This window comes from Elephas maximus, chromosome 11, assembly GCF_024166365.1.
Source record: "Elephas maximus indicus isolate mEleMax1 chromosome 11, mEleMax1 primary haplotype, whole genome shotgun sequence".
Taxonomy (NCBI): Eukaryota; Metazoa; Chordata; class Mammalia; order Proboscidea; family Elephantidae; genus Elephas; species Elephas maximus.
Genome location: NC_064829.1, coordinates 4593975 through 4618324, shown reverse-complemented (window position 1 = coordinate 4618324; position 24350 = coordinate 4593975).

The window sequence follows — 24350 nt, the reverse complement described above, 5'->3', positions numbered from 1 at the left end:
TCAGAGGCAACGTCAGATTGTGTGTATCTCAGTGAGAGAAAGAACACTGTGACTTCCCCCGTTCCTCTGACGAAAGCGCTTAGAGGGAGAAAAGCGTCCTTTGCTTTCGCTTTCCCGCAATGAGCTCGGCAGATCTGCCCTTCGCGAAGGGCCGTTTTCCCCCGGAGAACTGCCTCGCGGTAGCCCTGTTCTGGAAGTGGAACGAGTATGCAGTGTTAGCGTTCAGCTATTGTGAAGGCTCGCTTTGGCCCAGGGCAAACGAAACGCCGGGGGAAGTCTTAGCAGAGCCCGGCGCCTTTCCACGGTTCAAAGCGTGGAACTGCAGACTCTTTTGCAAAGAAGAGAGCGCACAGGCAAAAGCAGCCCGCACGTTTCTCAGTGAAAGGGAGAACTCCCTGACTTCATCCAGTTCTCTGAGCAAAGCAGGCAGAGGGAGAGAAACTTTCTTTCCTTCCTCTTTCCTGCAACGAATTGCTCCTTTGCTCTTGCAAACGCAGGGCTTCTTCTGAGAAACTACGTCGCGGTGCAGGGATCCTTCCAGAGGAGCAACGACATAGTTTGAGCTGGAAGGGCTTGGGAAAGCAGCCGGGGAAAAGAGGCCTCTTGCTGTTCTCTTTTCTTTCTGCCTGAATGCGGTCAATTCGCACTTGCCAAAGTAAGGTTTCCCAGCACAAACTACAAAGCAGCAGCTCTCTTGGAAGAGGAAATCCCACGCAGTGTTGCCCTGGCGAGATAGTGTTGCTACAGTGAGGCCCAGGGAAATCACACTGCCTAGAGAAATCCTAGCAAAGCCCTGTGTTTCCCCACAGGAATGTATGTCAGTTTCAGTTCTTTGCCAGCAACGGAGCTCAGAGGCAACGTCAGATTGTGTGTATCTCAGTGAGAGAAAGAACACTGTGACTTCCCCCGTTCCTCTGACGAAAGCGCTTAGAGGGAGAAAAGCGTCCTTTGCTTTCGCTTTCCCGCAATGAGCTCGGCAGATCTGCCCTTCGCGAAGGGCCGTTTTCCCCCGGAGAACTGCCTCGCGGTAGCCCTGTTCTGGAAGTGGAACGAGTATGCAGTGTTAGCGTTCAGCTATTGTGAAGGCTCGCTTTGGCCCAGGGCAAACGAAACGCCGGGGGAAGTCTTAGCAGAGCCCGGCGCCTTTCCACGGTTCAAAGCGTGGAACTGCAGACTCTTTTGCAAAGAAGAGAGCGCACAGGCAAAAGCAGCCCGCACGTTTCTCAGTGAAAGGGAGAACTCCCTGACTTCATCCAGTTCTCTGAGTAAAGCAGGCAGAGGGAGAGAAACTTTCTTTCCTTCCTCTTTCCTGCAACGAATTGCTCCTTTGCTCTTGCAAACGCAGGGCTTCTTCTGAGAAAGTACGTCGCGGTGCAGGGATCCTTCCAGAGGAGCAACGACATAGTTTGAGCTGGAAGGGCTTGGGAAAGCAGCCGGGGAAAAAAGGCCTCTTGCTGTTCTCTTTTCTTTCTGCCTGAATGCGGTCAATTCGCACTTGCCAAAGCAAGGTTTCCCAGCACAAACTACAAAGCAGCAGCTCTCTTGGAAGAGGAAATCCCACGCAGTGTTGCCCTGGCGAGATAGTGTTGCTGCAGGGAGGTCCAGGGAAAACACACTGCCTAGAGAAATCCTAGCAAAGCCCTGTGTTTCCCCACAGGAATGTATGTCAGTTTCAGTTCTTTGCCAGCAACGGAGCTCAGAGGCAACGTCAGATTGTGTGTATCTCAGTGAGAGAAAGAACACTGTGACTTCCCCCGTTCCTCTGACGAAAGCGCTTAGAGGGAGAAAAGCGTCCTTTGCTTTCGCTTTCCCGCAATGAGCTCGGCAGATCTGCCCTTCGCGAAGGGCCGTTTTCCCCCGGAGAACTGCCTCGCGGTAGCCCTGTTCTGGAAGTGGAACGAGTATGCAGTGTTAGCGTTCAGCTATTGTGAAGGCTCGCTTTGGCCCAGGGCAAACGAAACGCCGGGGGAAGTCTTAGCAGAGCCCGGCGCCTTTCCACGGTTCAAAGCGTGGAACTGCAGACTCTTTTGCAAAGAAGAGAGCGCACAGGCAAAAGCAGCCCGCACGTTTCTCAGTGAAAGGGAGAACTCCCTGACTTCATCCAGTTCTCTGAGTAAAGCAGGCAGAGGGAGAGAAACTTTCTTTCCTTCCTCTTTCCTGCAACGAATTGCTCCTTTGCTCTTGCAAACGCAGGGCTTCTTCTGAGAAACTACGTCGCGGTGCAGGGATCCTTCCAGAGGAGCAACGGCATAGTTTGAGCTGGAAGGGCTTGGGAAAGCAGCCGGGGAAAAGAGGCCTCTTGCTGTTCTCTTTTCTTTCTGCCTGAATGCGGTCAATTCGCACTTGCCAAAGCAAGGTTTCCCAGCACAAACTACAAAGCAGCAGCTCTCTTGGAAGAGGAAATCCCACGCAGTGTTGCCCTGGCGAGATAGTGTTGCTGCAGTGAGGTCCAGGGAAAACACACTGCCTAGAGAAATCCTAGCAAAGCCCTGTGTTTCCCCACAGGAATGTATGTCAGTTTCAGTTCTTTGCCAGCAACGGAGCTCAGAGGCAACGTCAGATTGTGTGTATCTCAGTGAGAGAAAGAACACTGTGACTTCCCCCGTTCCTCTGACGAAAGCGCTTAGAGGGAGAAAAGCGTCCTTTGCTTTCGCTTTCCCGCAATGAGCTCGGCAGATCTGCCCTTCGCGAAGGGCCGTTTTCCCCCGGAGAACTGCCTCGCGGTAGCCCTGTTCTGGAAGTGGAACGAGTATGCAGTGTTAGCGTTCAGCTATTGTGAAGGCTCGCTTTGGCCCAGGGCAAACGAAGCGCCGGGGGAAGTCTTAGCAGAGCCCGGCGCCTTTCCACGGTTCAAAGCGTGGAACTGCAGACTCTTTTGCAAAGAAGAGAGCGCACAGGCAACAGCCGTCCGCACGTTTCTCAGTGAAAGGGAGAACTCCCTGACTTCATCCAGTTCTCTGAGCAAAGCAGGCAGAGGGAGAGAAACTTTCTTTCCTTCCTCTTTCCTGCAACGAATTGCTCCTTTGCTCTCGCAAACGCAGGGCTTCTTCTGAGAAACTACGTCGCGGTGCAGGGATCCTTCCAGAGGAGCAACGACATAGTTTGAGCTGGAAGGGCTTGGGAAAGCAGCCGGGGAAAAGAGGCCTCTTGCTGTTCTCTTTTCTTTCTGCCTGAATGCGGTCAATTCGCACTTGCCAAAGTAAGGTTTCCCAGCACAAACTACAAAGCAGCAGCTCTCTTGGAAGAGGAAATCCCACGCAGTGTTGCCCTGGCGAGATAGTGTTGCTACAGTGAGGCCCAGGGAAATCACACTGCCTAGAGAAATCCTAGCAAAGCCCTGTGTTTCCCCACAGGAATGTATGTCAGTTTCAGTTCTTTGCCAGCAACGGAGCTCAGAGGCAACGTCAGATTGTGTGTATCTCAGTGAGAGAAAGAACACTGTGACTTCCCCCGTTCCTCTGACGAAAGCGCTTAGAGGGAGAAAAGCGTCCTTTGCTTTCGCTTTCCCGCAATGAGCTCGGCAGATCTGCCCTTCGCGAAGGGCCGTTTTCCCCCGGAGAACTGCCTCGCGGTAGCCCTGTTCTGGAAGTGGAACGAGTATGCAGTGTTAGCGTTCAGCTATTGTGAAGGCTCGCTTTGGCCCAGGGCAAACGAAACGCCGGGGGAAGTCTTAGCAGAGCCCGGCGCCTTTCCACGGTTCAAAGCGTGGAACTGCAGACTCTTTTGCAAAGAAGAGAGCGCACAGGCAAAAGCAGCCCGCACGTTTCTCAGTGAAAGGGAGAACTCCCTGACTTCATCCAGTTCTCTGAGTAAAGCAGGCAGAGGGAGAGAAACTTTCTTTCCTTCCTCTTTCCTGCAACGAATTGCTCCTTTGCTCTTGCAAACGCAGGGCTTCTTCTGAGAAAGTACGTCGCGGTGCAGGGATCCTTCCAGAGGAGCAACGACATAGTTTGAGCTGGAAGGGCTTGGGAAAGCAGCCGGGGAAAAAAGGCCTCTTGCTGTTCTCTTTTCTTTCTGCCTGAATGCGGTCAATTCGCACTTGCCAAAGCAAGGTTTCCCAGCACAAACTACAAAGCAGCAGCTCTCTTGGAAGAGGAAATCCCACGCAGTGTTGCCCTGGCGAGATAGTGTTGCTGCAGTGAGGTCCAGGGAAAACACACTGCCTAGAGAAATCCTAGCAAAGCCCTGTGTTTCCCCACAGGAATGTATGTCAGTTTCAGTTCTTTGCCAGCAACGGAGCTCAGAGGCAACGTCAGATTGTGTGTATCTCAGTGAGAGAAAGAACACTGTGACTTCCCCCGTTCCTCTGACGAAAGCGCTTAGAGGGAGAAAAGCGTCCTTTGCTTTCGCTTTCCCGCAATGAGCTCGGCAGATCTGCCCTTCGCGAAGGGCCGTTTTCCCCCGGAGAACTGCCTCGCGGTAGCCCTGTTCTGGAAGTGGAACGAGTATGCAGTGTTAGCGTTCAGCTATTGTGAAGGCTCGCTTTGGCCCAGGGCAAACGAAACGCCGGGGGAAGTCTTAGCAGAGCCCGGCGCCTTTCCACGGTTCAAAGCGTGGAACTGCAGACTCTTTTGCAAAGAAGAGAGCGCACAGGCAAAAGCAGCCCGCACGTTTCTCAGTGAAAGGGAGAACTCCCTGACTTCATCCAGTTCTCTGAGTAAAGCAGGCAGAGGGAGAGAAACTTTCTTTCCTTCCTCTTTCCTGCAACGAATTGCTCCTTTGCTCTTGCAAACGCAGGGCTTCTTCTGAGAAACTACGTCGCGGTGCAGGGATCCTTCCAGAGGAGCAACGGCATAGTTTGAGCTGGAAGGGCTTGGGAAAGCAGCCGGGGAAAAGAGGCCTCTTGCTGTTCTCTTTTCTTTCTGCCTGAATGCGGTCAATTCGCACTTGCCAAAGCAAGGTTTCCCAGCACAAACTACAAAGCAGCAGCTCTCTTGGAAGAGGAAATCCCACGCAGTGTTGCCCTGGCGAGATAGTGTTGCTGCAGTGAGGTCCAGGGAAAACACACTGCCTAGAGAAATCCTAGCAAAGCCCTGTGTTTCCCCACAGGAATGTATGTCAGTTTCAGTTCTTTGCCAGCAACGGAGCTCAGAGGCAACGTCAGATTGTGTGTATCTCAGTGAGAGAAAGAACACTGTGACTTCCCCCGTTCCTCTGACGAAAGCGCTTAGAGGGAGAAAAGCGTCCTTTGCTTTCGCTTTCCCGCAATGAGCTCGGCAGATCTGCCCTTCGCGAAGGGCCGTTTTCCCCCGGAGAACTGCCTCGCGGTAGCCCTGTTCTGGAAGTGGAACGAGTATGCAGTGTTAGCGTTCAGCTATTGTGAAGGCTCGCTTTGGCCCAGGGCAAACGAAGCGCCGGGGGAAGTCTTAGCAGAGCCCGGCGCCTTTCCACGGTTCAAAGCGTGGAACTGCAGACTCTTTTGCAAAGAAGAGAGCGCACAGGCAACAGCCGTCCGCACGTTTCTCAGTGAAAGGGAGAACTCCCTGACTTCATCCAGTTCTCTGAGCAAAGCAGGCAGAGGGAGAGAAACTTTCTTTCCTTCCTCTTTCCTGCAACGAATTGCTCCTTTGCTCTTGCAAACGCAGGGCTTCTTCTGAGAAACTACGTCGCGGTGCAGGGATCCTTCCAGAGGAGCAACGACATAGTTTGAGCTGGAAGGGCTTGGGAAAGCAGCCGGGGAAAAGAGGCCTCTTGCTGTTCTCTTTTCTTTCTGCCTGAATGCGGTCAATTCGCACTTGCCAAAGTAAGGTTTCCCAGCACAAACTACAAAGCAGCAGCTCTCTTGGAAGAGGAAATCCCACGCAGTGTTGCCCTGGCGAGATAGTGTTGCTACAGTGAGGCCCAGGGAAATCACACTGCCTAGAGAAATCCTAGCAAAGCCCTGTGTTTCCCCACAGGAATGTATGTCAGTTTCAGTTCTTTGCCAGCAACGGAGCTCAGAGGCAACGTCAGATTGTGTGTATCTCAGTGAGAGAAAGAACACTGTGACTTCCCCCGTTCCTCTGACGAAAGCGCTTAGAGGGAGAAAAGCGTCCTTTGCTTTCGCTTTCCCGCAATGAGCTCGGCAGATCTGCCCTTCGCGAAGGGCCGTTTTCCCCCGGAAAACTGCCTCGCGGTAGCCCTGTTCTGGAAGTGGAACGAGTATGCAGTGTTAGCGTTCAGCTATTGTGAAGGCTCGCTTTGGCCCAGGGCAAACGAAACGCCGGGGGAAGTCTTAGCAGAGCCCGGCGCCTTTCCACGGTTCAAAGCGTGGAACTGCAGACTCTTTTGCAAAGAAGAGAGCGCACAGGCAAAAGCAGCCCGCACGTTTCTCAGTGAAAGGGAGAACTCCCTGACTTCATCCAGTTCTCTGAGCAAAGCAGGCAGAGGGAGAGAAACTTTCTTTCCTTCCTCTTTCCTGCAACGAATTGCTCCTTTGCTCTCGCAAACGCAGGGCTTCTTCTGAGAAACTACGTCGCGGTGCAGGGATCCTTCCAGAGGAGCAACGACATAGTTTGAGCTGGAAGGGCTTGGGAAAGCAGCCGGGGAAAAGAGGCCTCTTGCTGTTCTCTTTTCTTTCTGCCTGAATGCGGTCAATTCGCACTTGCCAAAGTAAGGTTTCCCAGCACAAACTACAAAGCAGCAGCTCTCTTGGAAGAGGAAATCCCACGCAGTGTTGCCCTGGCGAGATAGTGTTGCTACAGTGAGGCCCAGGGAAATCACACTGCCTAGAGAAATCCTAGCAAAGCCCTGTGTTTCCCCACAGGAATGTATGTCAGTTTCAGCTCTTTGCCAGCAACGGAGCTCAGAGGCATCGTCAGATTGTGTGTATCTCAGTGAGAGAAAGAACACTGTGACTTCCCCCGTTCCTCTGACGAAAGCGCTTAGAGGGAGAAAAGCGTCCTTTGCTTTCGCTTTCCCGCAATGAGCTCGGCAGATCTGCCCTTCGCGAAGGGCCGTTTTCCCCCGGAGAACTGCCTCGCGGTAGCCCTGTTCTGGAAGTGGAACGAGTATGCAGTGTTAGCGTTCAGCTATTGTGAAGGCTCGCTTTGGCCCAGGGCAAACGAAACGCCGGGGGAAGTCTTAGCAGAGCCCGGCGCCTTTCCACGGTTCAAAGCGTGGAACTGCAGACTCTTTTGCAAAGAAGAGAGCGCACAGGCAAAAGCAGCCCGCACGTTTCTCAGTGAAAGGGAGAACTCCCTGACTTCATCCAGTTCTCTGAGTAAAGCAGGCAGAGGGAGAGAAACTTTCTTTCCTTCCTCTTTCCTGCAACGAATTGCTCCTTTGCTCTTGCAAACGCAGGGCTTCTTCTGAGAAAGTACGTCGCGGTGCAGGGATCCTTCCAGAGGAGCAACGACATAGTTTGAGCTGGAAGGGCTTAGGGAAAGCAGCCGGGGAAAAAAGGCCTCTTGCTGTTCTCTTTTCTTTCTGCCTGAATGCGGTCAATTCGCACTTGCCAAAGCAAGGTTTCCCAGCACAAACTACAAAGCAGCAGCTCTCTTGGAAGAGGAAATCCCACGCAGTGTTGCCCTGGCGAGATAGTGTTGCTACAGTGAGGCCCAGGGAAATCACACTGCCTAGAGAAATCCTAGCAAAGCCCTGTGTTTCCCCACAGGAATGTATGTCAGTTTCAGCTCTTTGCCAGCAACGGAGCTCAGAGGCAACGTCAGATTGTGTGTATCTCAGTGAGAGAAAGAACACTGTGAATTCCCCCGTTCCTCTGACGAAAGCGCTTAGAGGGAGAAAAGCGTCCTTTGCTTTCGCTTTCCCGCAATGAGCTCTGCAGATCTGCCCTTCGCGAAGGGCCGTTTTCCCCCGGAGAACTGCCTCGCGGTAGCCCTGTTCTGGAAGTGGAACGAGTATGCAGTGTTAGCGTTCAGCTATTGTGAAGGCTCGCTTTGGCCCAGGGCAAACGAAACGCCGGGGGAAGTCTTAGCAGAGCCCGGCGCCTTTCCACGGTTCAAAGCGTGGAACTGCAGACTCTTTTGCAAAGAAGAGAGCGCACAGGCAAAAGCAGCCCGCACGTTTCTCAGTGAAAGGGAGAACTCCCTGACTTCATCCAGTTCTCTGAGCAAAGCAGGCAGAGGGAGAGAAACTTTCTTTCCTTCCTCTTTCCTGCAACGAATTGCTCCTTTGCTCTTGCAAACGCAGGGCTTCTTCTGAGAAACTACGTCGCGGTGCAGGGATCCTTCCAGAGGAGCAACGACATAGTTTGAGCTGGAAGGGCTTGGGAAAGCAGCCGGGGAAAAGAGGCCTCTTGCTGTTCTCTTTTCTTTCTGCCTGAATGCGGTCAATTCGCACTTGCCAAAGTAAGGTTTCCCAGCACAAACTACAAAGCAGCAGCTCTCTTGGAAGAGGAAATCCCACGCAGTGTTGCCCTGGCGAGATAGTGTTGCTACAGTGAGGCCCAGGGAAATCACACTGCCTAGAGAAATCCTAGCAAAGCCCTGTGTTTCCCCACAGGAATGTATGTCAGTTTCAGCTCTTTGCCAGCAACGGAGCTCAGAGGCAACGTCAGATTGTGTGTATCTCAGTGAGAGAAAGAACACTGTGACTTCCCCCGTTCCTCTGACGAAAGCGCTTAGAGGGAGAAAAGCGTCCTTTGCTTTCGCTTTCCCGCAATGAGCTCGGCAGATCTGCCCTTCGCGAAGGGCCGTTTTCCCCCGGAGAACTGCCTCGCGGTAGCCCTGTTCTGGAAGTGGAACGAGTATGCAGTGTTAGCGTTCAGCTATTGTGAAGGCTCGCTTTGGCCCAGGGCAAACGAAACGCCGGGGGAAGTCTTAGCAGAGCCCGGCGCCTTTCCACGGTTCAAAGCGTGGAACTGCAGACTCTTTTGCAAAGAAGAGAGCGCACAGGCAAAAGCAGCCCGCACGTTTCTCAGTGAAAGGGAGAACTCCCTGACTTCATCCAGTTCTCTGAGTAAAGCAGGCAGAGGGAGAGAAACTTTCTTTCCTTCCTCTTTCCTGCAACGAATTGCTCCTTTGCTCTTGCAAACGCAGGGCTTCTTCTGAGAAACTACGTCGCGGTGCAGGGATCCTTCCAGAGGAGCAACGACATAGTTTGAGCTGGAAGGGCTTGGGAAAGCAGCCGGGGAAAAAAGGCCTCTTGCTGTTCTCTTTTCTTTCTGCCTGAATGCGGTCAATTCGCACTTGCCAAAGCAAGGTTTCCCAGCACAAACTACAAAGCAGCAGCTCTCTTGGAAGAGGAAATCCCACGCAGTGTTGCCCTGGCGAGATAGTGTTGCTGCAGTGAGGTCCAGGGAAAACACACTGCCTAGAGAAATCCTAGCAAAGCCCTGTGTTTCCCCACAGGAATGTATGTCAGTTTCAGTTCTTTGCCAGCAACGGAGCTCAGAGGCAACGTCAGATTGTGTGTATCTCAGTGAGAGAAAGAACACTGTGACTTCCCCCGTTCCTCTGACGAAAGCGCTTAGAGGGAGAAAAGCGTCCTTTGCTTTCGCTTTCCCGCAATGAGCTCGGCAGATCTGCCCTTCGCGAAGGGCCGTTTTCCCCCGGAGAACTGCCTCGCGGTAGCCCTGTTCTGGAAGTGGAACGAGTATGCAGTGTTAGCGTTCAGCTATTGTGAAGGCTCGCTTTGGCCCAGGGCAAACAAAACGCCGGGGGAAGTCTTAGCAGAGCCCGGCGCCTTTCCACGGTTCAAAGCGTGGAACTGCAGACTCTTTTGCAAAGAAGAGAGCGCACAGGCAAAAGCAGCCCGCACGTTTCTCAGTGAAAGGGAGAACTCCCTGACTTCATCCAGTTCTCTGAGTAAAGGAGGCAGAGGGAGAGAAACTTTCTTTCCTTCCTCTTTCCTGCAACGAATTGCTCCTTTGCTCTTGCAAACGCAGGGCTTCTTCTGAGAAACTACGTCGCGGTGCAGGGATCCTTCCAGAGGAGCAACGACATAGTTTGAGCTGGAAGGGCTTGGGAAAGCAGCCGGGGAAAAGAGGCCTCTTGCTGTTCTCTTTTCTTTCTGCCTGAATGCGGTCAATTCGCACTTGCCAAAGCAAGGTTTCCCAGCACAAACTACAAAGCAGCAGCTCTCTTGGAAGAGGAAATCCCACGCAGTGTTGCCCTGGCGAGATAGTGTTGCTGCAGTGAGGTCCAGGGAAAACACACTGCCTAGAGAAATCCTAGCAAAGCCCTGTGTTTCCCCACAGGAATGTATGTCAGTTTCAGTTCTTTGCCAGCAACGGAGCTCAGAGGCAACGTCAGATTGTGTGTATCTCAGTGAGAGAAAGAACACTGTGACTTCCCCCGTTCCTCTGACGAAAGCGGTTAGAGGGAGAAAAGCGTCCTTTGCTTTCGCTTTCCCGCAATGAGCTCGGCAGATCTGCCCTTCGCGAAGGGCCGTTTTCCCCCGGAGAACTGCCTCGCGGTAGCCCTGTTCTGGAAGTGGAACGAGTATGCAGTGTTAGCGTTCAGCTATTGTGAAGGCTCGCTTTGGCCCAGGGCAAACGAAGCGCCGGGGGAAGTCTTAGCAGAGCCCGGCGCCTTTCCACGGTTCAAAGCGTGGAACTGCAGACTCTTTTGCAAAGAAGAGAGCGCACAGGCAACAGCCGTCCGCACGTTTCTCAGTGAAAGGGAGAACTCCCTGACTTCATCCAGTTCTCTGAGCAAAGCAGGCAGAGGGAGAGAAACTTTCTTTCCTTCCTCTTTCCTGCAACGAATTGCTCCTTTGCTCTCGCAAACGCAGGGCTTCTTCTGAGAAACTACGTCGCGGTGCAGGGATCCTTCCAGAGGAGCAACGACATAGTTTGAGCTGGAAGGGCTTGGGAAAGCAGCCGGGGAAAAGAGGCCTCTTGCTGTTCTCTTTTCTTTCTGCCTGAATGCGGTCAATTCGCACTTGCCAAAGTAAGGTTTCCCAGCACAAACTACAAAGCAGCAGCTCTCTTGGAAGAGGAAATCCCACGCAGTGTTGCCCTGGCGAGATAGTGTTGCTACAGTGAGGCCCAGGGAAATCACACTGCCTAGAGAAATCCTAGCAAAGCCCTGTGTTTCCCCACAGGAATGTATGTCAGTTTCAGTTCTTTGCCAGCAACGGAGCTCAGAGGCAACGTCAGATTGTGTGTATCTCAGTGAGAGAAAGAACACTGTGACTTCCCCCGTTCCTCTGACGAAAGCGCTTAGAGGGAGAAAAGCGTCCTTTGCTTTCGCTTTCCCGCAATGAGCTCGGCAGATCTGCCCTTCGCGAAGGGCCGTTTTCCCCCGGAGAACTGCCTCGCGGTAGCCCTGTTCTGGAAGTGGAACGAGTATGCAGTGTTAGCGTTCAGCTATTGTGAAGGCTCGCTTTGGCCCAGGGCAAACGAAACGCCGGGGGAAGTCTTAGCAGAGCCCGGCGCCTTTCCACGGTTCAAAGCGTGGAACTGCAGACTCTTTTGCAAAGAAGAGAGCGCACAGGCAAAAGCAGCCCGCACGTTTCTCAGTGAAAGGGAGAACTCCCTGACTTCATCCAGTTCTCTGAGTAAAGCAGGCAGAGGGAGAGAAACTTTCTTTCCTTCCTCTTTCCTGCAACGAATTGCTCCTTTGCTCTTGCAAACGCAGGGCTTCTTCTGAGAAACTACGTCGCGGTGCAGGGATCCTTCCAGAGGAGCAATGACATAGTTTGAGCTGGAAGGGCTTGGGAAAGCAGCCGGGGAAAAAAGGCCTCTTGCTGTTCTCTTTTCTTTCTGCCTGAATGCGGTCAATTCGCACTTGCCAAAGCAAGGTTTCCCAGCACAAACTACAAAGCAGCAGCTCTCTGGGAAGAGGAAATCCCACGCAGTGTTGCCCTGGCGAGATAGTGTTGCTACAGTGAGGCCCAGGGAAATCACACTGCCTAGAGAAATCCTAGCAAAGCCCTGTGTTTCCCCACAGGAATGTATGTCAGTTTCAGTTCTTTGCCAGCAACGGAGCTCAGAGGCAACGTCAGATTGTGTGTATCTCAGTGAGAGAAAGAACACTGTGACTTCCCCCGTTCCTCTGACGAAAGCGCTTAGAGGGAGAAAAGCGTCCTTTGCTTTCGCTTTCCCGCAATGAGCTCGGCAGATCTGCCCTTCGCGAAGGGCCGTTTTCCCCCGGAGAACTGCCTCGCGGTAGCCCTGTTCTGGAAGTGGAACGAGTATGCAGTGTTAGCGTTCAGCTATTGTGAAGGCTCGCTTTGGCCCAGGGCAAACGAAACGCCGGGGGAAGTCTTAGCAGAGCCCGGCGCCTTTCCACGGTTCAAAGCGTGGAACTGCAGACTCTTTTGCAAAGAAGAGAGCGCACAGGCAAAAGCAGCCCGCACGTTTCTCAGTGAAAGGGAGAACTCCCTGACTTCATCCAGTTCTCTGAGCAAAGCAGGCAGAGGGAGAGAAACTTTCTTTCCTTCCTCTTTCCTGCAACGAATTGCTCCTTTGCTCTTGCAAACGCAGGGCTTCTTCTGAGAAACTACGTCGCGGTGCAGGGATCCTTCCAGAGGAGCAACGACATAGTTTGAGCTGGAAGGGCTTGGGAAAGCAGCCGGGGAAAAGAGGCCTCTTGCTGTTCTCTTTTCTTTCTGCCTGAATGCGGTCAATTCGCACTTGCCAAAGTAAGGTTTCCCAGCACAAACTACAAAGCAGCAGCTCTCTTGGAAGAGGAAATCCCACGCAGTGTTGCCCTGGCGAGATAGTGTTGCTACAGTGAGGCCCAGGGAAATCACACTGCCTAGAGAAATCCTAGCAAAGCCCTGTGTTTCCCCACAGGAATGTATGTCAGTTTCAGCTCTTTGCCAGCAACGGAGCTCAGAGGCAACGTCAGATTGTGTGTATCTCAGTGAGAGAAAGAACACTGTGACTTCCCCCGTTCCTCTGACGAAAGCGCTTAGAGGGAGAAAAGCGTCCTTTGCTTTCGCTTTCCCGCAATGAGCTCGGCAGATCTGCCCTTCGCGAAGGGCCGTTTTCCCCCGGAGAACTGCCTCGCGGTAGCCCTGTTCTGGAAGTGGAACGAGTATGCAGTGTTAGCGTTCAGCTATTGTGAAGGCTCGCTTTGGCCCAGGGCAAACGAAACGCCGGGGGAAGTCTTAGCAGAGCCCGGCGCCTTTCCACGGTTCAAAGCGTGGAACTGCAGACTCTTTTGCAAAGAAGAGAGCGCACAGGCAAAAGCAGCCCGCACGTTTCTCAGTGAAAGGGAGAACTCCCTGACTTCATCCAGTTCTCTGAGTAAAGCAGGCAGAGGGAGAGAAACTTTCTTTCCTTCCTCTTTCCTGCAACGAATTGCTCCTTTGCTCTTGCAAACGCAGGGCTTCTTCTGAGAAACTACGTCGCGGTGCAGGGATCCTTCCAGAGGAGCAACGACATAGTTTGAGCTGGAAGGGCTTGGGAAAGCAGCCGGGGAAAAAAGGCCTCTTGCTGTTCTCTTTTCTTTCTGCCTGAATGCGGTCAATTCACACTTGCCAAAGCAAGGTTTCCCAGCACAAACTACAAAGCAGCAGCTCTCTTGGAAGAGGAAATCCCACGCAGTGTTGCCCTGGCGAGATAGTGTTGCTGCAGTGAGGTCCAGGGAAAACACACTGCCTAGAGAAATCCTAGCAAAGCCCTGTGTTTCCCCACAGGAATGTATGTCAGTTTCAGTTCTTTGCCAGCAACGGAGCTCAGAGGCAACGTCAGATTGTGTGTATCTCAGTGAGAGAAAGAACACTGTGACTTCCCCCGTTCCTCTGACGAAAGCGGTTAGAGGGAGAAAAGCGTCCTTTGCTTTCGCTTTCCCGCAATGAGCTCGGCAGATCTGCCCTTCGCGAAGGGCCGTTTTCCCCCGGAGAACTGCCTCGCGGTAGCCCTGTTCTGGAAGTGGAACGAGTATGCAGTGTTAGCGTTCAGCTATTGTGAAGGCTCGCTTTGGCCCAGGGCAAACGAAACGCCGGGGGAAGTCTTAGCAGAGCCCGGCGCCTTTCCACGGTTCAAAGCGTGGAACTGCAGACTCTTTTGCAAAGAAGAGAGCGCACAGGCAAAAGCAGCCCGCACGTTTCTCAGTGAAAGGGAGAACTCCCTGACTTCATCCAGTTCTCTGAGCAAAGCAGGCAGAGGGAGAGAAACTTTCTTTCCTTCCTCTTTCCTGCAACGAATTGCTCCTTTGCTCTTGCAAACGCAGGGCTTCTTCTGAGAAACTACGTCGCGGTGCAGGGATCCTTCCAGAGGAGCAACGACATAGTTTGAGCTGGAAGGGCTTGGGAAAGCAGCCGGGGAAAAGAGGCCTCTTGCTGTTCTCTTTTCTTTCTGCCTGAATGCGGTCAATTCGCACTTGCCAAAGTAAGGTTTCCCAGCACAAACTACAAAGCAGCAGCTCTCTTGGAAGAGGAAATCCCACGCAGTGTTGCCCTGGCGAGATAGTGTTGCTACAGTGAGGCCCAGGGAAATCACACTGCCTAGAGAAATCCTAGCAAAGCCCTGTGTTTCCCCACAGGAATGTATGTCAGTTTCAGCTCTTTGCCAGCAACGGAGCTCAGAGGCAACGTCAGATTGTGTGTATCTCAGTGAGAGAAAGAACACTGTGACTTCCCCCGTTCCTCTGACGAAAGCGCTTAGAGGGAGAAAAGCGTCCTTTGCTTTCGCTTTCCCGCAATGAGCTCGGCAGATCTGCCCTTCGCGAAGGGCCGTTTTCCCCCGGAGAACTGCCTCGCGGTAGCCCTGTTCTGGAAGTGGAACGAGTATGCAGTGTTAGCGTTCAGCTATTGTGAAGGCTCGCTTTGGCCCAGGGCAAACGAAACGCCGGGGGAAGTCTTAGCAGAGCCCGGCGCCTTTCCACGGTTCAAAGCGTGGAACTGCAGACTCTTTTGCAAAGAAGAGAGCGCACAGGCAAAAGCAGCCCGCACGTTTCTCAGTGAAAGGGAGAACTCCCTGACTTCATCCAGTTCTCTGAGTAAAGCAGGCAGAGGGAGAGAAACTTTCTTTCCTTCCTCTTTCCTGCAACGAATTGCTCCTTTGCTCTTGCAAACGCAGGGCTTCTTCTGAGAAACTACGTCGCGGTGCAGGGATCCTTCCAGAGGAGCAACGACATAGTTTGAGCTGGAAGGGCTTGGGAAAGCAGCCGGGGAAAAAAGGCCTCTTGCTGTTCTCTTTTCTTTCTGCCTGAATGCGGTCAATTCGCACTTGCCAAAGCAAGGTTTCCCAGCACAAACTACAAAGCAGCAGCTCTCTTGGAAGAGGAAATCCCACGCAGTGTTGCCCTGGCGAGATAGTGTTGCTGCAGTGAGGTCCAGGGAAAACACACTGCCTAGAGAAATCCTAGCAAAGCCCTGTGTTTCCCCACAGGAATGTATGTCAGTTTCAGTTCTTTGCCAGCAACGGAGCTCAGAGGCAACGTCAGATTGTGTGTATCTCAGTGAGAGAAAGAACACTGTGACTTCCCCCGTTCCTCTGACGAAAGCGCTTAGAGGGAGAAAAGCGTCCTTTGCTTTCGCTTTCCCGCAATGAGCTCGGCAGATCTGCCCTTCGCGAAGGGCCGTTTTCCCCCGGAGAACTGCCTCGCGGTAGCCCTGTTCTGGAAGTGGAACGAGTATGCAGTGTTAGCGTTCAGCTATTGTGAAGGCTCGCTTTGGCCCAGGGCAAACGAAACGCCGGGGGAAGTCTTAGCAGAGCCCGGCGCCTTTCCACGGTTCAAAGCGTGGAACTGCAGACTCTTTTGCAAAGAAGAGAGCGCACAGGCAAAAGCAGCCCGCACGTTTCTCAGTGAAAGGGAGAACTCCCTGACTTCATCCAGTTCTCTGAGTAAAGCAGGCAGAGGGAGAGAAACTTTCTTTCCTTCCTCTTTCCTGCAACGAATTGCTCCTTTGCTCTTGCAAACGCAGGGCTTCTTCTGAGAAACTACGTCGCGGTGCAGGGATCCTTCCAGAGGAGCAACGACATAGTTTGAGCTGGAAGGGCTTGGGAAAGCAGCCGGGGAAAAGAGGCCTCTTGCTGTTCTCTTTTCTTTCTGCCTGAATGCGGTCAATTCGCACTTGCCAAAGCAAGGTTTCCCAGCACAAACTACAAAGCAGCAGCTCTCTTGGAAGAGGAAATCCCACGCAGTGTTGCCCTGGCGAGATAGTGTTGCTGCAGTGAGGTCCAGGGAAAACACACTGCCTAGAGAAATCCTAGCAAAGCCCTGTGTTTCCCCACAGGAATGTATGTCAGTTTCAGTTCTTTGCCAGCAACGGAGCTCAGAGGCAACGTCAGATTGTGTGTATCTCAGTGAGAGAAAGAACACTGTGACTTCCCCCGTTCCTCTGACGAAAGCGGTTAGAGGGAGAAAAGCGTCCTTTGCTTTCGCTTTCCCGCAATGAGCTCGGCAGATCTGCCCTTCGCGAAGGGCCGTTTACCCCCGGAGAACTGCCTCGCGGTAGCCCTGTTCTGGAAGTGGAACGAGTATGCAGTGTTAGCGTTCAGCTATTGTGAAGGCTCGCTTTGGCCCAGGGCAAACGAAGCGCCGGGGGAAGTCTTAGCAGAGCCCGGCGCCTTTCCACGGTTCAAAGCGTGGAACTGCAGACTCTTTTGCAAAGAAGAGAGCGCACAGGCAACAGCCGTCCGCACGTTTCTCAGTGAAAGGGAGAACTCCCTGACTTCATCCAGTTCTCTGAGCAAAGCAGGCAGAGGGAGAGAAACTTTCTTTCCTTCCTCTTTCCTGCAACGAATTGCTCCTTTGCTCTCGCAAACGCAGGGCTTCTTCTGAGAAACTACGTCGCGGTGCAGGGATCCTTCCAGAGGAGCAACGACATAGTTTGAGCTGGAAGGGCTTGGGAAAGCAGCCGGGGAAAAGAGGCCTCTTGCTGTTCTCTTTTCTTTCTGCCTGAATGCGGTCAATTCGCACTTGCCAAAGTAAGGTTTCCCAGCACAAACTACAAAGCAGCAGCTCTCTTGGAAGAGGAAATCCCACGCAGTGTTGCCCTGGCGAGATAGTGTTGCTACAGTGAGGCCCAGGGAAATCACACTGCCTAGAGAAATCCTAGCAAAGCCCTGTGTTTCCCCACAGGAATGTATGTCAGTTTCAGTTCTTTGCCAGCAACGGAGCTCAGAGGCAACGTCAGATTGTGTGTATCTCAGTGAGAGAAAGAACACTGTGACTTCCCCCGTTCCTCTGACGAAAGCGCTTAGAGGGAGAAAAGCGTCCTTTGCTTTCGCTTTCCCGCAATGAGCTCGGCAGATCTGCCCTTCGCGAAGGGCCGTTTTCCCCCGGAGAACTGCCTCGCGGTAGCCCTGTTCTGGAAGTGGAACGAGTATGCAGTGTTAGCGTTCAGCTATTGTGAAGGCTCGCTTTGGCCCAGGGCAAACGAAACGCCGGGGGAAGTCTTAGCAGAGCCCGGCGCCTTTCCACGGTTCAAAGCGTGGAACTGCAGACTCTTTTGCAAAGAAGAGAGCGCACAGGCAAAAGCAGCCCGCACGTTTCTCAGTGAAAGGGAGAACTCCCTGACTTCATCCAGTTCTCTGAGTAAAGCAGGCAGAGGGAGAGAAACTTTCTTTCCTTCCTCTTTCCTGCAACGAATTGCTCCTTTGCTCTTGCAAACGCAGGGCTTCTTCTGAGAAACTACGTCGCGGTGCAGGGATCCTTCCAGAGGAGCAATGACATAGTTTGAGCTGGAAGGGCTTGGGAAAGCAGCCGGGGAAAAAAGGCCTCTTGCTGTTCTCTTTTCTTTCTGCCTGAATGCGGTCAATTCGCACTTGCCAAAGCAAGGTTTCCCAGCACAAACTACAAAGCAGCAGCTCTCTGGGAAGAGGAAATCCCACGCAGTGTTGCCCTGGCGAGATAGTGTTGCTACAGTGAGGCCCAGGGAAATCACACTGCCTAGAGAAATCCTAGCAAAGCCCTGTGTTTCCCCACAGGAATGTATGTCAGTTTCAGTTCTTTGCCAGCAACGGAGCTCAGAGGCAACGTCAGATTGTGTGTATCTCAGTGAGAGAAAGAACACTGTGACTTCCCCCGTTCCTCTGACGAAAGCGCTTAGAGGGAGAAAAGCGTCCTTTGCTTTCGCTTTCCCGCAATGAGCTCGGCAGATCTGCCCTTCGCGAAGGGCCGTTTTCCCCCGGAGAACTGCCTCGCGGTAGCCCTGTTCTGGAAGTGGAACGAGTATGCAGTGTTAGCGTTCAGCTATTGTGAAGGCTCGCTTTGGCCCAGGGCAAACGAAACGCCGGGGGAAGTCTTAGCAGAGCCCGGCGCCTTTCCACGGTTCAAAGCGTGGAACTGCAGACTCTTTTGCAAAGAAGAGAGCGCACAGGCAAAAGCAGCCCGCACGTTTCTCAGTGAAAGGGAGAACTCCCTGACTTCATCCAGTTCTCTGAGCAAAGCAGGCAGAGGGAGAGAAACTTTCTTTCCTTCCTCTTTCCTGCAACGAATTGCTCCTTTGCTCTCGCAAACGCAGGGCTTCTTCTGAGAAACTACGTCGCGGTGCAGGGATCCTTCCAGAGGAGCAACGACATAGTTTGAGCTGGAAGGGCTTGGGAAAGCAGCCGGGGAAAAGAGGCCTCTTGCTGTTCTCTTTTCTTTCTGCCTGAATGCGGTCAATTCGCACTTGCCAAAGTAAGGTTTCCCAGCACAAACTACAAAGCAGCAGCTCTCTTGGAAGAGGAAATCCCACGCAGTGTTGCCCTGGCGAGATAGTGTTGCTGCAGTGAGGCCCAGGGAAATCACACTGCCTAGAGAAATCCTAGCAAAGCCCTGTGTTTCCCCACAGGAATGTATGTCAGTTTCAGTTCTTTGCCAGCAACGGAGCTCAGAGGCAACGTCAGATTGTGTGTATCTCAGTGAGAGAAAGAACACTGTGACTTCCCCCGTTCCTCTGACGAAAGCGCTTAGAGGGAGAAAAGCGTCCTTTGCTTTCGCTTTCCCGCAATGAGCTCGGCAGATCTGCCCTTCGCGAAGGGCCGTTTTCCCCCGGAGAACTGCCTCGCGGTAGCCCTGTTCTGGAAGTGGAACGAGTATGCAGTGTTAGCGTTCAGCTATTGTGAAGGCTCGCTTTGGCCCAGGGCAAACGAAGCGCCGGGGGAAGTCTTAGCAGAGCCCGGCGCCTTTCCACGGTTCAAAGCGTGGAACTGCAGACTCTTTTGCAAAGAAGAGAGCGCACAGGCAAAAGCAGCCCGCACGTTTCTCAGTGAAAGGGAGAACTCCCTGACTTCATCCAGTTCTCTGAGTAAAGCAGGCAGAGGGAGAGAAACTTTCTTTCCTTCCTCTTTCCTGCAACGAATTGCTCCTTTGCTCTTGCAAACGCAGGGCTTCTTCTGAGAAACTACGTCGCGGTGCAGGGATCCTTCCAGAGGAGCAACGACATAGTTTGAGCTGGAAGGGCTTGGGAAAGCAGCCGGGGAAAAGAGGCCTCTTGCTGTTCTCTTTTCTTTCTGCCTGAATGCGGTCAATTCGCACTTGCCAAAGCAAGGTTTCCCAGCACAAACTACAAAGCAGCAGCTCTCTTGGAAGAGGAAATCCCACGCAGTGTTGCCCTGGCGAGATAGTGTTGCTGCAGTGAGGTCCAGGGAAAACACACTGCCTAGAGAAATCCTAGCAAAGCCCTGTGTTTCCCCACAGGAATGTATGTCAGTTTCAGTTCTTTGCCAGCAACGGAGCTCAGAGGCAACGTCAGATTGTGTGTATCTCAGTGAGAGAAAGAACACTGTGACTTCCCCCGTTCCTCTGACGAAAGCGGTTAGAGGGAGAAAAGCGTCCTTTGCTTTCGCTTTCCCGCAATGAGCTCGGCAGATCTGCCCTTCGCGAAGGGCCGTTTTCCCCCGGAGAACTGCCTCGCGGTAGCCCTGTTCTGGAAGTGGAACGAGTATGCAGTGTTAGCGTTCAGCTATTGTGAAGGCTCGCTTTGGCCCAGGGCAAACGAAACGCCGGGGGAAGTCTTAGCAGAGCCCGGCGCCTTTCCACGGTTCAAAGCGTGGAACTGCAGACTCTTTTGCAAAGAAGAGAGCGCACAGGCAAAAGCAGCCCGCACGTTTCTCAGTGAAAGGGAGAACTCCCTGACTTCATCCAGTTCTCTGAGCAAAGCAGGCAGAGGGAGAGAAACTTTCTTTCCTTCCTCTTTCCTGCAACGAATTGCTCCTTTGCTCTTGCAAACGCAGGGCTTCTTCTGAGAAACTACGTCGCGGTGCAGGGATCCTTCCAGAGGAGCAACGACATAGTTTGAGCTGGAAGGGCTTGGGAAAGCAGCCGGGGAAAAGAGGCCTCTTGCTGTTCTCTTTTCTTTCTGCCTGAATGCGGTCAATTCGCACTTGCCAAAGCAAGGTTTCCCAGCACAAACTACAAAGCAGCAGCTCTCTTGGAAGAGGAAATCCCACGCAGTGTTGCCCTGGCGAGATAGTGTTGCTGCAGTGAGGTCCAGGGAAAACACACTGCCTAGAGAAATCCTAGCAAAGCCCTGTGTTTCCCCACAGGAATGTATGTCAGTTTCAGTTCTTTGCCAGCAACGGAGCTCAGAGGCAACGTCAGATTGTGTGTATCTCAGTGAGAGAAAGAACACTGTGACTTCCCCCGTTCCTCTGACGAAAGCGCTTAGAGGGAGAAAAGCGTCCTTTGCTTTCGCTTTCCCGCAATGAGCTCGGCAGATCTGCCCTTCGCGAAGGGCCGTTTACCCCCGGAGAACTGCCTCGCGGTAGCCCTGTTCTGGAAGTGGAACGAGTATGCAGTGTTAGCGTTCAGCTATTGTGAAGGCTCGCTTTGGCCCAGGGCAAACGAAGCGCCGGGGGAAGTCTTAGCAGAGCCCGGCGCCTTTCCACGGTTCAAAGCGTGGAACTGCAGACTCTTTTGCAAAGAAGAGAGCGCACAGGCAACAGCCGTCCGCACGTTTCTCAGTGAAAGGGAGAACTCCCTGACTTCATCCAGTTCTCTGAGCAAAGCAGGCAGAGGGAGAGAAACTTTCTTTCCTTCCTCTTTCCTGCAACGAATTGCTCCTTTGCTCTCGCAAACGCAGGGCTTCTTCTGAGAAACTACGTCGCGGTGCAGGGATCCTTCCAGAGGAGCAACGACATAGTTTGAGCTGGAAGGGCTTGGGAAAGCAGCCGGGGAAAAGAGGCCTCTTGCTGTTCTCTTTTCTTTCTGCCTGAATGCGGTCAATTCGCACTTGCCAAAGTAAGGTTTCCCAGCACAAACTACAAAGCAGCAGCTCTCTTGGAAGAGGAAATCCCACGCAGTGTTGCCCTGGCGAGATAGTGTTGCTACAGTGAGGCCCAGGGAAATCACACTGCCTAGAGAAATCCTAGCAAAGCCCTGTGTTTCCCCACAGGAATGTATGTCAGTTTCAGTTCTTTGCCAGCAACGGAGCTCAGAGGCAACGTCAGATTGTGTGTATCTCAGTGAGAGAAAGAACACTGTGACTTCCCCCGTTCCTCTGACGAAAGCGCTTAGAGGGAGAAAAGCGTCCTTTGCTTTCGCTTTCCCGCAATGAGCTCGGCAGATCTGCCCTTCGCGAAGGGCCGTTTTCCCCCGGAGAACTGCCTCGCGGTAGCCCTGTTCTGGAAGTGGAACGAGTATGCAGTGTTAGCGTTCAGCTATTGTGAAGGCTCGCTTTGGCCCAGGGCAAACGAAACGCCGGGGGAAGTCTTAGCAGAGCCCGGCGCCTTTCCACGGTTCAAAGCGTGGAACTGCAGACTCTTTTGCAAAGAAGAGAGCGCACAGGCAAAAGCAGCCCGCACGTTTCTCAGTGAAAGGGAGAACTCCCTGACTTCATCCAGTTCTCTGAGTAAAGCAGGCAGAGGGAGAGAAACTTTCTTTCCTTCCTCTTTCCTGCAACGAATTGCTCCTTTGCTCTTGCAAACGCAGGGCTTCTTCTGAGAAACTACGTCGCGGTGCAGGGATCCTTCCAGAGGAGCAATGACATAGTTTGAGCTGGAAGGGCTTGGGAAAGCAGCCGGGGAAAAAAGGCCTCTTGCTGTTCTCTTTTCTTTCTGCCTGAATGCGGTCAATTCGCACTTGCCAAAGCAAGGTTTCCCAGCACAAACTACAAAGCAGCAGCTCTCTGGGAAGAGGAAATCCCACGCAGTGTTGCCCTGGCGAGATAGTGTTGCTACAGTGAGGCCCAGGGAAATCACACTGCCTAGAGAAATCCTAGCAAAGCCCTGTGTTTCCCCACAGGAATGTATGTCAGTTTCAGTTCTTTGCCAGCAACGGAGCTCAGAGGCAACGTCAGATTGTGTGTATCTCAGTGAGAGAAAGAACACTGTGACTTCCCCCGTTCCTCTGACGAAAGCGCTTAGAGGGAGAAAAGCGTCCTTTGCTTTCGCTTTCCCGCAATGAGCTCGGCAGATCTGCCCTTCGCGAAGGGCCGTTTTCCCCCGGAGAACTGCCTCGCGGTAGCCCTGTTCTGGAAGTGGAACGAGTATGCAGTGTTAGCGTTCAGCTATTGTGAAGGCTCGCTTTGGCCCAGGGCAAACGAAACGCCGGGGGAAGTCTTAGCAGAGCCCGGCGCCTTTCCACGGTTCAAAGCGTGGAACTGCAGACTCTTTTGCAAAGAAGAGAGCGCACAGGCAAAAGCAGCCCGCACGTTTCTCAGTGAAAGGGAGAACTCCCTGACTTCATCCAGTTCTCTGAGCAAAGCAGGCAGAGGGAGAGAAACTTTCTTTCCTTCCTCTTTCCTGCAACGAATTGCTCCTTTGCTCTCGCAAACGCAGGGCTTCTTCTGAGAAACTACGTCGCGGTGCAGGGATCCTTCCAGAGGAGCAACGACATAGTTTGAGCTGGAAGGGCTTGGGAAAGCAGCCGGGGAAAAGAGGCCTCTTGCTGTTCTCTTTTCTTTCTGCCTGAATGCGGTCAATTCGCACTTGCCAAAGTAAGGTTTCCCAGCACAAACTACAAAGCAGCAGCTCTCTTGGAAGAGGAAATCCCACGCAGTGTTGCCCTGGCGAGATAGTGTTGCTGCAGTGAGGCCCAGGGAAATCACACTGCCTAGAGAAATCCTAGCAAAGCCCTGTGTTTCCCCACAGGAATGTATGTCAGTTTCAGTTCTTTGCCAGCAACGGAGCTCAGAGGCAACGTCAGATTGTGTGTATCTCAGTGAGAGAAAGAACACTGTGACTTCCCCCGTTCCTCTGACGAAAGCGCTTAGAGGGAGAAAAGCGTCCTTTGCTTTCGCTTTCCCGCAATGAGCTCGGCAGATCTGCCCTTCGCGAAGGGCCGTTTTCCCCCGGAGAACTGCCTCGCGGTAGCCCTGTTCTGGAAGTGGAACGAGTATGCAGTGTTAGCGTTCAGCTATTGTGAAGGCTCGCTTTGGCCCAGGGCAAACGAAGCGCCGGGGGAAGTCTTAGCAGAGCCCGGCGCCTTTCCACGGTTCAAAGCGTGGAACTGCAGACTCTTTTGCAAAGAAGAGAGCGCACAGGCAAAAGCAGCCCGCACGTTTCTCAGTGAAAGGGAGAACTCCCTGACTTCATCCAGTTCTCTGAGTAAAGCAGGCAGAGGGAGAGAAACTTTCTTTCCTTCCTCTTTCCTGCAACGAATTGCTCCTTTGCTCTTGCAAACGCAGGGCTTCTTCTGAGAAACTACGTCGCGGTGCAGGGATCCTTCCAGAGGAGCAACGACATAGTTTGAGCTGGAAGGGCTTGGGAAAGCAGCCGGGGAAAAGAGGCCTCTTGCTGTTCTCTTTTCTTTCTGCCTGAATGCGGTCAATTCGCACTTGCCAAAGCAAGGTTTCCCAGCACAAACTACAAAGCAGCAGCTCTCTTGGAAGAGGAAATCCCACGCAGTGTTGCCCTGGCGAGATAGTGTTGCTGCAGTGAGGTCCAGGGAAAACACACTGCCTAGAGAAATCCTAGCAAAGCCCTGTGTTTCCCCACAGGAATGTATGTCAGTTTCAGTTCTTTGCCAGCAACGGAGCTCAGAGGCAACGTCAGATTGTGTGTATCTCAGTGAGAGAAAGAACACTGTGACTTCCCCCGTTCCTCTGACGAAAGCGCTTAGAGGGAGAAAAGCGTCCTTTGCTTTCGCTTTCCCGCAATGAGCTCGGCAGATCTGCCCTTCGCGAAGGGCCGTTTTCCCCCGGAGAACTGCCTCGCGGTAGCCCTGTTCTGGAAGTGGAACGAGTATGCAGTGTTAGCGTTCAGCTATTGTGAAGGCTCGCTTTGGCCCAGGGCAAACGAAACGCCGGGGGAAGTCTTAGCAGAGCCCGGCGCCTTTCCACGGTTCAAAGCGTGGAACTGCAGACTCTTTTGCAAAGAAGAGAGCGCACAGGCAAAAGCAGCCCGCACGTTTCTCAGTGAAAGGGAGAACTCCCTGACTTCATCCAGTTCTCTGAGTAAAGCAGGCAGAGGGAGAGAAACTTTCTTTCCTTCCTCTTTCCTGCAACGAATTGCTCCTTTGCTCTTGCAAACGCAGGGCTTCTTCTGAGAAACTACGTCGCGGTGCAGGGATCCTTCCAGAGGAGCAACGACATAGTTTGAGCTGGAAGGGCTTGGGAAAGCAGCCGGGGAAAAGAGGCCTCTT